The 13,709-nt window shown below is 44.2% G+C and overlaps 1 protein-coding gene across 1 annotated transcript in view; it reads left to right on the top strand.

Moving 5' to 3' along the window:
* NPAS2 (neuronal PAS domain protein 2) overlaps positions 1-13,709 on the top strand; it is a 158,484-nt gene that overhangs the window by 34,067 nt on the left and 110,708 nt on the right. The gene's annotated exons all lie outside the window — the stretch shown is intronic.

The raw sequence follows: 13,709 nt of genomic DNA, 5'->3' as shown, positions 1-13,709 counted from the left end.
CCACACACAAGTAATGCAACTTGCCGGTCAGTCACACTAGTCTTATTCAAGCAAGAGAGGACCACACCTACCTGACTCTGCTTCCTTTTCCACACTTGGTTAGTTGGTTGGTTGGTTGATTGGTTGGCTGGTTGGTTGGTTTGATGATAGGCCCATGCACTTACCCACCAGCCCCTTCGTGGGTTATTGATTGTGTCTCAGAGGGAGAGACCCTGGCAGGTAGAAAGATGCTCATAACAGAGCGGTGCTGCCCCTGGGCCCACACATCTGCACCCTGGGTTCAGTGGATCGGCTCCTTTTTTTCAACGCCCTCAGGGGATATGAAGCCCGGCACTAGCTTCTGATGGGGGAAGTATTTCTAATGGGTCAGAATGGTATGTGAAGGACTTTAAATAGCTTTTCTATCTTTCCTCTTACTAGTCTAAATACAGGAATGGGAAATTGTGGGCACTAACAGGTTGCATATGTAAACACAGCTGGGCCACTTTCACACAACAGTGAAGAAATGTTTTCTGTTCAAATATTTTATATCTTTGCCATTTTGACCATTCTTATTTGAGTCTCTTCCGTCTGTAGCACCTTTTATGTGTATAATTCATATAGAACTCCCTAGATTCCACTTTGTAGTGTGATTATTGCTGTCCATCCCTCTCTCATAGACTAAATGCTCTCTGAAGGCAAGCTTTGGACCTGAAGCACATTTTAATTTGTCACACTGCCTAATCTGAGCCCAACACAACTCAGCACTGAGGAATTGCCTGAAATGAATGAATGAAAACATTTCTACTACGTCAAGACTGGTCTAGTTGTGGAAATGCTGTGCTGAGATCTTGTCAAGATGGGCTGTGTCTTGCACTTGAAATATCAGAAACTAGACAGTGGGAATTTGGTTGACTTAGATTATTATGATTTAGCATGATATTTCTACGGAAGTTATAAACATGTGGGATACCGTTTATCTTTTCTGACTTGTTGATTTGTGTGTAGTTATTGTGCTTAATAAAATGTGACGAGAGGAAAGAGGGCTCAGCTGAATGTCAGCTCAATATTTTTTGGTTATTCTTTTAGTAATTATCAAGTTACCTTAAACTCTATACCTGGTAGTCCATCAAGATAAAATAGCAGGAGTATATCTAAATTGCTCACAAATTCACTTGATATTTTCCAAAATATTGTGATATAAGACGACTCTGTGCTCCCTAAGAAGAAATAAATAAAGCCTCTACAGCATATTGTGGAGATGAGCTGAGAGTTAAGTTCCTATTTAATCAGCCAACAGCTCCCTGGAATAAATAATTCCAGGAGAACCCTTCTTTAGAACACATGGCTGAAATGTCTGCCTTTAAAATGATGGAGCCATTTCTGAGACAGAAGGAAAGTGACATGGGAAAATGGTTGTCAAGTCATCTGCATGGCTCGGATATCTACATAACCAAAAACCGTGGCACAGCACTCCCTTATTCTGTAAAGCGGCTACTAAGTGTTTAAGGTCACTCTCAGGGCCTGTAACCAAGGATTTATGGTGAAAATATAGAGCAGCAGTTCTCAAACTTGTTGCTCTCCGGACCTCTATACATTCTTAAAAACTGTTGAGAATCCCAGAACTTTTGTTTGTGTGGCTTGTATCTGTGAATATTTACCATCTTAGAAATTAAAACTGAGGGCAATTGGAAACAATTATTAATTTATTTTAAAATAACAATAATAAATGTATTGCATTCTAACATAAAAATAATAGCCATGTTTCCCAAAACAATATAATTTAGTGAGAAGAGAGGCGTTGCTTGAGTTTTTGCAAATCTCTTTAATGTCTGGCTTAATAGAAGGCAGATATCACACGTAGTATTTTCTGGGAAACTCCACCCCAAACTCTTGAGAAAATGAGATTGAAAAAGACAAATGATGTCTTAGTATTATTGTGAAAATAGTTTTGACTCTGTGGACCCCCTGAAAAGGTCATGAGCTCCCCAGGGATCACAGGGCCACGTCTTGAAAACCACTAATACAGAGTAATAGTTGAACCAGAATATTCTTGGACATAACAACCCTGAACCCAACTAAAACCCTGTTCTCTGTGCCAAGATGTTGGCAGTCCCTGGTGAGGAAGAATGCTGTTTTGCCTGTCCAATCCAGTGTGATCCTTTGCACAGACTTTCAAACTTCCCACTGCACTGGGGACACAGCCTGGCCTTCTGTCTGCTTCAAATGGTGCTAAGGCTCTACTTAGCTGCTATTGTCTTCTTCAGCTGTGACTTTCTACCCACAGTTGGCCTGTAGGCAGCTTACATGATTCACTTGCTTCCCTGACCAGTGACTACTAGCATGTTCTACTTTGTACGACACCTCTGCTCAACTCGGGTAACCTGGTCCTGTCAATCACCGCAATGACACTAATCAAAATAAGAAGGCGAGCTCTTGAACAGACAAACGCCAAGTCAAAAACCCAATGCTTGACCCTATTTCAGAGAAGAATTTTAAAAAGGGGCAGTTGCAGGTGCTTGGTGGTGTTGACTGAATCTTCAACTCACATGCAAGAGGTCGTGCTCCTACTTAACTTAGAAACCAAAGGTGCCCTGTCCAGGAAGGACAACTGCCGACATTGGGAACAAGGACATTTCTGTTTGGACCAAGACTGTTTAATTCCCAGAAGGCCAGACCTGGAGGAGTGCTGCAGAAGGAGACCTTGAGCTGCCTCCAGCTAAAATTGTTAACCATCCTATACGCTTGCCTAGACTCTGACCCTGATGTCTGCTTATTCCTGCCTTTTTGCTGCCTGTGACCCAATCCCCAGCCTAACTCCACAGAGTGACCTGCCACCCCGTCATCAGTGTTCATGCTCACCTCTTCCCCTTATGAATGGACAGTTTCTCTCCCCATGGCCTGGCGTTGATTCCTGCTGTCTAACCACACACACAGCTGGAACCTAACTGTGCCATCAGTTAGGGCCGAAGGATTAGAACCGGAATGAGCAGTGTGACAAAGGAGTTGAGGCCAGAGACAGGAAAAGAGAACAACTGATCAGTGCAAAGGATTCCTGTTTATCTTCTGCTTTTCTCCTTGACACTCCTGACACAGTTTGTCAGGAGCGGGCCGTGCATGAGTCACTTGTTTACAGTGTGATTTCATTCCCCTCCCTGCAAGAAAAATACTAGGGCAGTAGAGCTGAGCTCATTTTCCTTTTCTCCAGCCCCCTTCTGCTTTTCCCAGCAGGCTTTATCCCCAGCAGCAGGCCCAGATATTTCCATCAAGGCATCTCTTTGTCCAGCAGTCTGATAGAGTTAACCTGGTTAACACAGATGCTGTGTGCTTTCTTTCTGAAATATCATGTCTGAACCTGAAGGCAGGATGATTAGGTTACTCACTTGCCAAACAGAAGACAGTCATGCACTGCATAACAATGTTTCGGTCAAGGACAGGCCACATATATGACAGTGGTGCCATAAGATTAGTACCATGTAGCCTAGGTGTGTAGTAAGCTATACCATCTAGGTTTGTGTAAGTATTGTAGGGGAGGAAGAAATTTTCCTCTACTGTTCTAGATTCTTCTGGCTGGTCTAGAATTAAGTTGCCATGAGACAGATTAGCAGTAGGAAAACAAACAAAAGTTCAATGACATGTATACATATACATTTCCTGGGAGAAACCCATGGAAACTGAGTAACTCACCAAAACTGCCTAAGCCTGCACCTTAAATACCATTCTCAGCTAAAGACAAGATGTTGGGGGTGGGAAGAGTCAGGGACTTCAAAGGGAAGGAAGGCAATTCACAGGTGGGGGAGGAGGAGCAAATATTTGGAAAACAAATGTTTGGCCACGCAGAAGCAGAAGAATACAGAGGGGAGCCCAACAAACAGGCTTTTCTAGATTCCTCTCTGTCCACTACCTAGTTCATGTTACGCTAAGGTGAGAGCTCACTTCCTGAGACGGGTTTTTTTATCTAAATTCTTTTAGGCAGTTAAGGGGGAGGTAACAAGGAAAACTTTCTGAGTTTCTTAAAAATAATCAGCCCCAAATAATCCTCAAGTTAAAGAGACACATTTTGGGGTGGCAAATTTTGTTCCCTTTCAGTACACTCTGTGATGTTCGCACAGTGGTGAAATCCCCTAACGCATTTCTCAGAAGGTATCTCCGTTGTTAAGCGATGCGTGTCTGTATACACCACAAAATATTACAGAATTATTACAGTGCCACAAGGAAAGGCAAGAGGACATCTGGTAGTGGAGTATCATCTCTGTTCATTTACGCATCCAATCATTGAAAAGTATTTATCAAGTGCTGTTATGTGCCATACATCTTTAAACACAACAAAGATTCTTGCTGTCATTGTACTTACATTCTAGCTGCTAGCAAGTCATCATCCATTTCGAATTTTGGATGAAATAAATCTTTTCTCTAGATTCTCAATGGTCATTTTGGTTGTAGCTTCCATACTGTTTCTTGTTTGCTTTGGGGGAGATGAGAGCTGAGTCCAGGGAGCTGAGTGTGAGGGAGGAAAACAGTGCTTGTTCTCTTTGGTGACATAAGGCACATCATTCTAAAGGCAATCATTTACAGATCAATTAATTAATTTTGTAACCAGTATAATATCTGATCACCCAACAACTAGTTGAATTTGAAATGGTTGCTCCAGAACCTCTGTTAGGAGCACTGAAAAATGGTGTGCTCTGACCTAAAAAAGCAGCTTCCTCGATGGTCAATATTTCTTTGTTGTGTGCTTGAAAAGAATGTTTATTCTCCCACTATTGGGTGCAATATTCCAAATATGTCCGTTAGATCTGTGCTGTTTAATTTCATCTATCCTAACTAATTGTTGTATTGCCCAATATATCATTTATGAAACATGTCAGAAAGTTTTGACTTCAGTAGAGGAGTTGTTAGTTTCTCCTAGTGGTTCAGTACATTTTTGCCTTATGTATTTTGAGGCTGTATTGTTAGGTGCGTACAAGTTTAGGATTATTTTCTCTTCCAAGTGAATTGAAACTTTGATCCATGTTTTGTGACCCTCTCTTATCTCTAGTTATGCTTATTTCCTTAATGTCTGTCTGTCTGATATTAATAGAGGTACATCAGATTTCTTTTGTTATTTTTTACCTAGTATTTGTTTTTCCTCCTTTTAATCTTATTTTCTGTCCTTACATCTCAGATACATTTCTTATAAACAACACTTGCTGGATTTTAAAAGATTCTGTCTGATAATCATTTTTTTTTTAACTGGAGAGATGAATCCATGCACTTATTAGGATTACTGAAATATTTTATATTATACTTGGTATTTGTCCCACTTTTTCTGCTTCTTTTTTCCTCTTTTTCTGCCTTCTTTTGGATTTTTCTTTTTCTTTTCATTACATTTTCCCCTCTAATTTGAATTCATAATCTCTATGATTACCCTAGTATTTTAACATAAATACTTAACAGAGTTCTATATTAATAATATTTTTCTTCTTCCCCCAAAACACAAGGACCTTAGAATGATTTATTCCTTACATGCTATTATTATCCAGCATTTTTGTTCCATATTTTTTGCACCCTAAATGAGTCCTTATTATTATTGTTTTATAAAGCACACTATCTTTTTCCACCATTTCTTCTTGCCCTTCAGAACTCCCACCTGGGATAATTTCCCTTCATCTGAAGGATATCATTTAGAATTCAGTTTGGTGAGAGTTTGTTAGTAGGAGCTCCTCTTTTCCCTTCATCTGAAATGTCTCTATTTTATCTTAGTTCTTGAAAGATATTTTTGAAGTATACAGTTCTAGATAGTGGTTATGTTCTCTCAGCACATTGAAGTTATTATTTTCCTGTCGTCTGGCTTCCGTTGTTGTGCCTGCAAAGTCTGGCACCTCCAGCTGCTGTTCCCTTTAGATGATCAATGTTTTCTCTGGCTGCATTTCAGATGATGTTTTTCTCTTTGGTAATCTGCAATTTTATGGTGATTACCTCTAGCAGTAGATATGTTTTTATTTATTTCACTTGAGATCATCCGGCTTCCTGAGTCTAAGGAGTCACGTTTTTCCTAAATTTTGGAAATTTTTCTTTTGACTATTTCCTGTTCCCCATTCCCTCCAATATCTTTTTCTAGAACTCCAGTTTGACATGTATTAGATCTCTGTCTGTTAGACCTCACTGTGCCCTCTGTCTCTTAAACTCCCTTTTATATTTTCTATCTTTTTGTCTCTCTGTTCCACAATCTGGACAATTTCTTCAGATCTGCCTTAGATTTTACTGATTCTTGTTCCACCTGTGTCTCAACTTAACCAGTCTTTTGAGTTTTTAAGTTTAAGTTACTAGATTCTTATTCTTTTTTCTTTGTCAAAATTTCAAAATTGTTTGGTCATGGTTTCTTGGTCTTTGCTTTCATTTTCAAGCCTTCTGTTCATATCTTTAAACATACTAAACATACTTATTTTTTAGTTTACATATGATCCTTCCAACATCTGAAATGACTGTGAATCTGATTTTGCTCTCTGTTCTTTCTGCAGGATCTTGTTCATAGTGTCCTTTTTCCTTGCACATTTTTGAATATTGACTGGGCTCATATTCCTTGGCACTTGATCTGTGAAAAATTTTTGAAGCCTGGGTTAAAGTTACTTTCCTCTAAAGAGGATTTGTGTTTGTTCTGCTGTGTGCCTGAGTGCCGTCAACCTGAAACCACTTTAAATTCTCTCTCATGGATTCTCAAACCACGCAGTTGGATTTCGGGCCTGAAACCTGTGTGAGACCACCCTGTGGTTATGACTCTTTGGGGGAGATTATTTTTCCCTTGGGGTTGAAAAAGACAGATTCCTTCCTGTCTCTTCCCTGTGAGCAGGTCTGCTTCTCTTTCCCATTTACACTGAGCATGCCCTCCTGTGAGGTCTGAGCTTTATGCAAGGGTCTCTCACTGGCCTTCTACCATGGACGTGCTTTATCTCCCCTTCTGCCTCCTCCCACACAGCATCGTATCAAAGCGTGAGGTCACCAGGGTCCATTTCCTGGGAGAACCTCGCTTCAGCCTTGTTTACTCCCAGGACCTCAGGCCACTCTGTTTGGCCTATATAGACCCCTCCTTTTCTTATCAGCCCAGCAGTCATTCAGATGTTTTCTATCCTTTTGTCCTTCATGTTTAGTTGACTTCAGCAGGAGGTTGTCCAAGATCCCGGAAGTCAAACCTGTGCAGTTAACAAATGTTCTGTATTGTGAAGGCCAAGAGGCCCCATCTTGCCTCTAGCAGACACCTCCTTCTCTGCTCACTTCTTCAACCCAAGGATGGCATGGAAAGGCCCCTTCTTCCATGTCCTCTGTTGTTGAACACACCCCCAATCAGTACTACAGCAGGAGGGCTATACGGACACCAACAGATGTGGTTGTGGCAAATGCTGTTGCTTCAGACCCCTCCAGGTGACGATTCCTGTGAGGAGTCAGCTCTTCCCTTTTTTGCCTCTGGATTGAGCTGTGTGGCCTTTAGTGGCACCTTGGACTTTGGAAGAGTCAGGTCCTGTATCATTCAGACCCAAGAGCAATGACACTTGGCTGCTTTGTCACTGCTGTTCTGGCAGCCTCCTCCCAGATGAGTCTGGTTGTCCTGCCACGCTGCCCCAGGCCTCCTGTTGCCTCCTTTCAACCATGCTCTAAGACAGGGGTCAGCAAACTACAGCCTGTGGACCACATCTAACCCACAGCCTATTTTTGTAAATAAAGTTTTATTGGGACACAGCCATGCCCATTCATAGCTGCTTTTGCACAATGACCTGCAAAAAGGAAAATATTTACTATCTGTCCCTTTAAAGAAAGAGTTCGCTGGCCCTGCTCTGAGGCCCTGCACTAGGCTCATCATCCCCTCAGCTCTTTCCTAGAGCATCCTGCATCCATGCGTTCCCTCCTCATCGCCCACACTCATACCTCGCCAGCTCCAGCCTTGCTCCACTGACAGCTGCCTCTTTTCCTCAGCCTGGTCAGGATTTGCCCTTTGAAACATTAGAAATGCATTTCTGCATGTTCAAAGACAATTAGTAACTTGCCCTGGGAAACCCTCACTTAATTTAGACACTTAACAGTCTCCCTGCTCCATCAGGAGCCCTCCTCCACCCTGGAATAGGTCTTCAACTTCAGACCGTTCGGGGGAAGGCAGATGTCTTGCCTCTGTCTGTTTCCACAACCACTGCAAGTGCACATTTCAAGCAGCTGACAGTCTTGGAAATAAAACAACAACAAACGTATAAAACAATATTTTAGTAAAGTTAAATAGCACTTAATGGCACCAGAGGAGCTCTTCTTTTAAAGCACTAGCTTGAGCAGTGAAGAATTAACTTATGCTGAAATCAGTCACCATCAAGTACATCTGTTTTGTGGAAGAGGCTCGTCAGTTTGCTTTCTCCGGCTGAAAGAACATGGACCACTGATGGTCTCATGGTCAGGAGTGTGGATTCTGCCCTTCACTGGTGATCTGGTGATCATGGGCAAGTCACTTAGTCTCTCTGTGCCTCGGTTTCCTCATCTGGATAAAGGGGTCAGAGGGTCACTAACATGATGAAATAAGATGAAATATTTTAAAGTACCTGGAACGGTGCCTGGAACCTCAGAGGCCATCTCATTTTAGCCATTATGATCCATTGTTATCTAACCTTTCTGGCCTTGTTTTCTCAGCTGTAAAATGACATCACAATAACAAACTTTTATATTGTTTGGGGAGGAACCTTAATGGATTTAAAGCACCAAAACAGGGCACACTGGAGGAGCCACATAAATGGTGGATAGTTGTCATTTGCTGGGGTTTTGCTAATATTTGTTCCCTATCTTACTTTCCCTGCTGAGGCTATGTATAAATTCCTTTTTTAAAAGGAATAGTTTCTAGAAACATCTAATACCTAGTGGCCATCCTCAGTATGGTGGGCCTTCAATGACTGCTTTTGGCTCATTGGCTAAACACTGGGTGAGAAGCCCAGAGCTTCTCACAGAGCTTTGTGAGTGTTCTCTTGTCAACCAGCTCTACTTACCCAAGACTGAGTCACCACCTCCAGGAAGCCCTCCCTGATCCCTAACCCCACCACCTTGGTGCTTCTGTGGCATTGTGTGATGGCTGTATCTGTCTCCTGAGGCAGGGATGGAGTTATTCATCTGCATATGTGTTGTGACTGGCAGACTATGTTGCAGTAGGTACTGCGGACCTTCTGGTTCAGTGCACAAAAAAATTAACAAATAAACAGATGCCAATTAAAATCTCTTTGAGAATACACAATGAAGAATGAAGATATCTATCTTAAGAATTTTTTTTTTGGCTGAGGAGGATTTGCCCTGAGCTAACATCTGTTCCCAATCTTCCTCTTTTTGTATGTGGGTTGCCACCACAGCATGGCCACTGACAACTGGTGTAGGTCCGAAGCCGGGCCGCTGAAGCAGAGCATGCCGAACTTAACCACCAGGCAACAGGGGCTGGCCCTATCTTAAGAATTTTGGGGGCTGGCCCTGTGGCCAAGCGGTTAAGTTCAGGCACTCCGCTGCAGGCGGCCCAGTGTTTCGTTGGTTCGAATCCTTGGTGCGAACATGGCACTGCTCATCAAACCACGCTGAGGCAGCGTCCCACATGCCACAACTAGAAGGACCCACAATGAAGAATAGACAACTATGCACTGGGGGGCTTTGGAGAGAAAAAGGAAAAAAAATAAAATCTTTAAAAAAAAAATAGAATTTTGCCATGTGGTTCATTTTCTCAATACAATATTAAATCTCACAAGAGTACTGTATAAATATATCCCTGTTTTCTATCTGTCTCCAAATTGCAGAGTTAATGGAAATATGCACACAAAATAACACCCACAACATATACCAACTCAGCTACATTGTCCTTTAAGACTCTATGTTTTATCCTATTCTTCACATTTTGTTCAAACACCATTTCACTTTTTAATGCCCTCTCTAAAGCCATTTTAGAATTATGAGCTTATAAAATGTTTAATTTATAATAATTCCGTGGGGACTCCTCTGAGGAGGGGTTTTGGTCTACACAGTAAGCAGGGCTGCCGGACCGATGCAATGGATGGTGTAAGCAAGCTCAGAAATCCCAACCACCGTCGCTTACTTAAGTGTTGTGCCTGCTCTGCTCCTCCTCGTCAGAACTGTCTATGGCATTATAGGGCTCAAAAAGTACTTGAGGACGAAAATGGGTTCACCTTTCAGTGACCCTGAAAAATGGGAGGGGCTTCTGGAGGGCTTTTTCCAGAGGGCCCTTTTAAGTATGTAATCAACTCTTGATGGACCGACTAGAGACGAGTGGTGGATTCAGACCACACAATGGAGTGCAACAAAGATGAAGTGCACTGAATTTGCTGGGTACCGAGCACCCCGCATTGCCTTACACAAGCCAGAGACGTGGTCTCTGCTTCCAGAGAAACTGGGAATTCTTATACAGCAGTTACGATTTTAAAAGATAAAAGTACAATAAAGTGAGACATGGGTTTTCTGCAAGGGTTCTCGCAGCCCTGCAATGCGGTCAAGGCGGGGAGCACCCAACACTCTGGTGCTCTTCACACAGGCTCTCTCCCAACCTAGAATTTGGGGTACTCTGATGCCAGGTTCCAAGCCATGGCCCTGAGGAGGGTGGATGGGCCCTTGTTTCCACGTGGTGGGCCTTCTGCTGGACAATTTGTGTAGCCAGTTTGAACTTATTGAAAATGAGTGTGGAATCCTGGACATGTTGGCAGGCTGAAGAGAATTATTTTCATCATTTGTAGAATTAAACGCTTAAGCACCTGTGGTCCATCCATACACTGCAATATCATTCAGCCACAAAAAGGAAGGAAATTTGGACACGTGCTGCAACATGGATGAACCCTGACGACATTGTGCTAAATGAAATAAGGCAGCCATAAAAGGACAAACGCCACATGATTTCGTTTACACGAGGTACCGAGTCATCAAATTCGTAGAGACGGAAAGTAGAATGGAGGTTGCCAGGGGCTGGGAAAGGACGGGAAAATAGAGAGTGGTGGTTTAATGGACGGAGTTTCAGTTTGGGAAGATGAAAAATGTTTAGAGATGGAAGGTGGTGATGATTACACAGCATTGTGAACGTGCTTAATGCCACCGAACTGTACCCTTAAAAATGGCTCAGATGGTAAATTTTGTGTTACGTGTATTTCACCGCAACATTTTTTTTAAAGCGTAAGCACACACACGGCGCTAGGGCATCCTGTGGCTGTGCCTGTGAAGCCTCATTGCCTGGGCTCTCCAAGGGGTGCAGACGAGACAGCTCCTTTCCTAGGATTTATCAGGCTCAGACCCTGGGTGGATCCTGGAAGCGTGCAGCCTGTCGAGACCTGAGAGAGCAGCGGGTAGGGCTGTGTTCTGTTGGTTTTGTAGACCGGAGGTCGTTTACTTTGGCATTTTTAACAAAGATTTTAAAGCTTGTGGAATTTGCCATTCGTCCTGGTCTTACGGCCCAGATTAAGCATGTACTTTTTCACCCAAATGCAGAACAATAGCAGACGGCATAAAAGCTTTCCCAGGGCTGTTTTCCCCTTGAAGTAACAAAAAAGAAGATGGATGGGGAAAAAACACCCACATGGAATCAAATACCGCAGAAAGCAAATTTCAAACCACATGATGTTAGCACAGAAGGGAAATGGAGATAGGTTAAAACCGTGTGAAGTGCCAAGAGTTCTGAAGTGAGGGCTCTTGAGCTATTTTTAGCATTAAAAATGCTTTAAATCCTGTTATTCCATTACACTCCAGTGAATCAAATTATTTGCCTTTCTCCATGTTTACCACTACTAATTGTTGCATTTGATTAAATCAGAGCAGGCCTGCCAGAGAGGCGGCTGACACGAGCGGAGAGCCCTACTTTGGGGGTAAACTGGAGGTCGTTGCTTCTGTTTGTATCTTCCGCGTACCTGGTGCTCGCAGGGACACACTGGAGCCGTAAATTCACTTTTCAGCATTCCTCCACGGTGGACAGGACAATCGAAAATTTCGAACCAAACTACGTGGCAGGCACCATTTTGTGGAACCAGAATGCGTTGCACGGAGAAACGCAGCACAGCTCATCCGGGGCGGCTCCGCTGCTCTGAGACTCCATCGGTGGCTGCAGGGCCGCCCTCGCTTCTACCTGGCCCCCAGGAGAACGCGACAGCAGCTATCAGCCTCTTCCTCCCAGACCCGGCCTTGCCGAGGGGGCTGCGGCAGAGTCTCTGAGCGGCCCAGGAATCTGTATTTTAGTGGCTCTCCAAGTATGTGTGCTGCCCAGCCAGATTTGAGAACCACGGCCGTAGTCTGTTATTTTCCATCACAGTAACGAATAAAGGGCCTAACTGGGAAGGCGTGCGCGGCTGGGTGGCGGGCAGTTGCTCAAAGCCGCCTGCGGGTCCTGTTGGCCCGGGGGGCTCCAGTCTTTCAGGAAAGCTGCACGTTGCTGAAATCCATCTCTTTGGCCGTCTCATCTGTCTGGAAAACACAGCGAAACAGGTCTCAGGGCCGCCTGTGCCCGCTCTGCCGGCCCGGAGCTAACCTGAGCCGCTGCCGGTGGAGGTGGCCGTCCGCCCTCAGGCGCCCAGGGATGCAGTGCTGTGAAGAGCTGGACCCGCAGCGGCCAGAAGAGGCAGGCGACCCCAGGGACCAGAGAAAGAACATCAGGGTGATGGAAAGCTGATAGAAGAACTCAAGAGGTGTGGTGTTCCGGGGCGCTTGACTTCGTACACAGTCCACTCATTGGGAGCCCCTCCCCGAACTCACTGTTCAGGTTCATCCTGGTGACCCTGAGCGGCGAGGAAGAGAGGATAGCTGTGCTCCCTGTACTCCGCTGAGGCACACGGGGAGGTGTGAGAGCCATATGGGAATCGCTCCGTCCAAAATAGATAAAATATCAAAGCTTTCTGGAGCAGCTCGTTTCTGGGGAGAATTTGTTTTCCCTCACAGCTGGCCCGTGAGGACTGGCCCAGCAGCATGTCTGAGGTTGGTCAGCCTCCCCTCCCTTAGGAGCCCTGCAGCCCCCAGGCTTCCAGGGAAACTCTCCTTTGAGAATATCTGTGGGTGTCATCACACCCGCTTCCACAGCCCCACACATGCATTTTCTGATACTTTTGCACGCTGTGGTTATCGTTCCAACCTTGAGTGGTAAATTAAATATGACATGGATCTTGGTTCAGGCAGCTCTTCCTGACATGGCCTCTTAGGAAGCTCCGTCATTTTGCTAAACTGCAGCTTTCAATTGATGAACCCTTTCGATTTTATTCCATGAACCACCTTGTAAGAATCGTACAATACCAGGACCAAGGAAAACGAAATTAGCAAACATGGCTGAAAGACAAAGCGGAATGTGTCAAAAACTCTTATAGCCTGGGGACTTAAGAATTTCTAAATTACTTGTGATATAGCCAAGTTCAGAATGCTCTGTGTTTGTGGGCCCTCTGGCCTCGTACCTTGATTGCAAAAAGTGGTGATGAGCCAGAGTTACCCAATGTCCGTGAAAGGTTCTTTGGCAGCAGCTGAGATGGGCTGCCTGCGGCAGAGCTCTGCCTCCAGGAACCGGGTCAGTGCATGTGGCCGTGCAAATATCACTGTCCACCTGGCTCCAGACACTAGGGAAGGCTGGGCAGGAGGAGGAAGAATCTGGAGGAGTGTCCCAGGAGCTCCTTAAGGAGACAGTATTCTCTGATGTTTGTGCCTAAGCAAGAGCTCTACAGGCCAAGAGGAGGTGAGTCGCTCATAACAAAATGGGCATGCTTTGGAAACAGCCAAGA

The sequence above is a fragment of the Equus asinus genome, chromosome 6 (genome assembly GCF_041296235.1).
Source record: "Equus asinus isolate D_3611 breed Donkey chromosome 6, EquAss-T2T_v2, whole genome shotgun sequence".
In the NCBI taxonomy this organism is placed as follows: Eukaryota; Metazoa; Chordata; class Mammalia; order Perissodactyla; family Equidae; genus Equus; species Equus asinus.
Note: the sequence above shows the minus strand (reverse complement) of the source record. Positions and strands in the feature narration are given on the sequence as shown.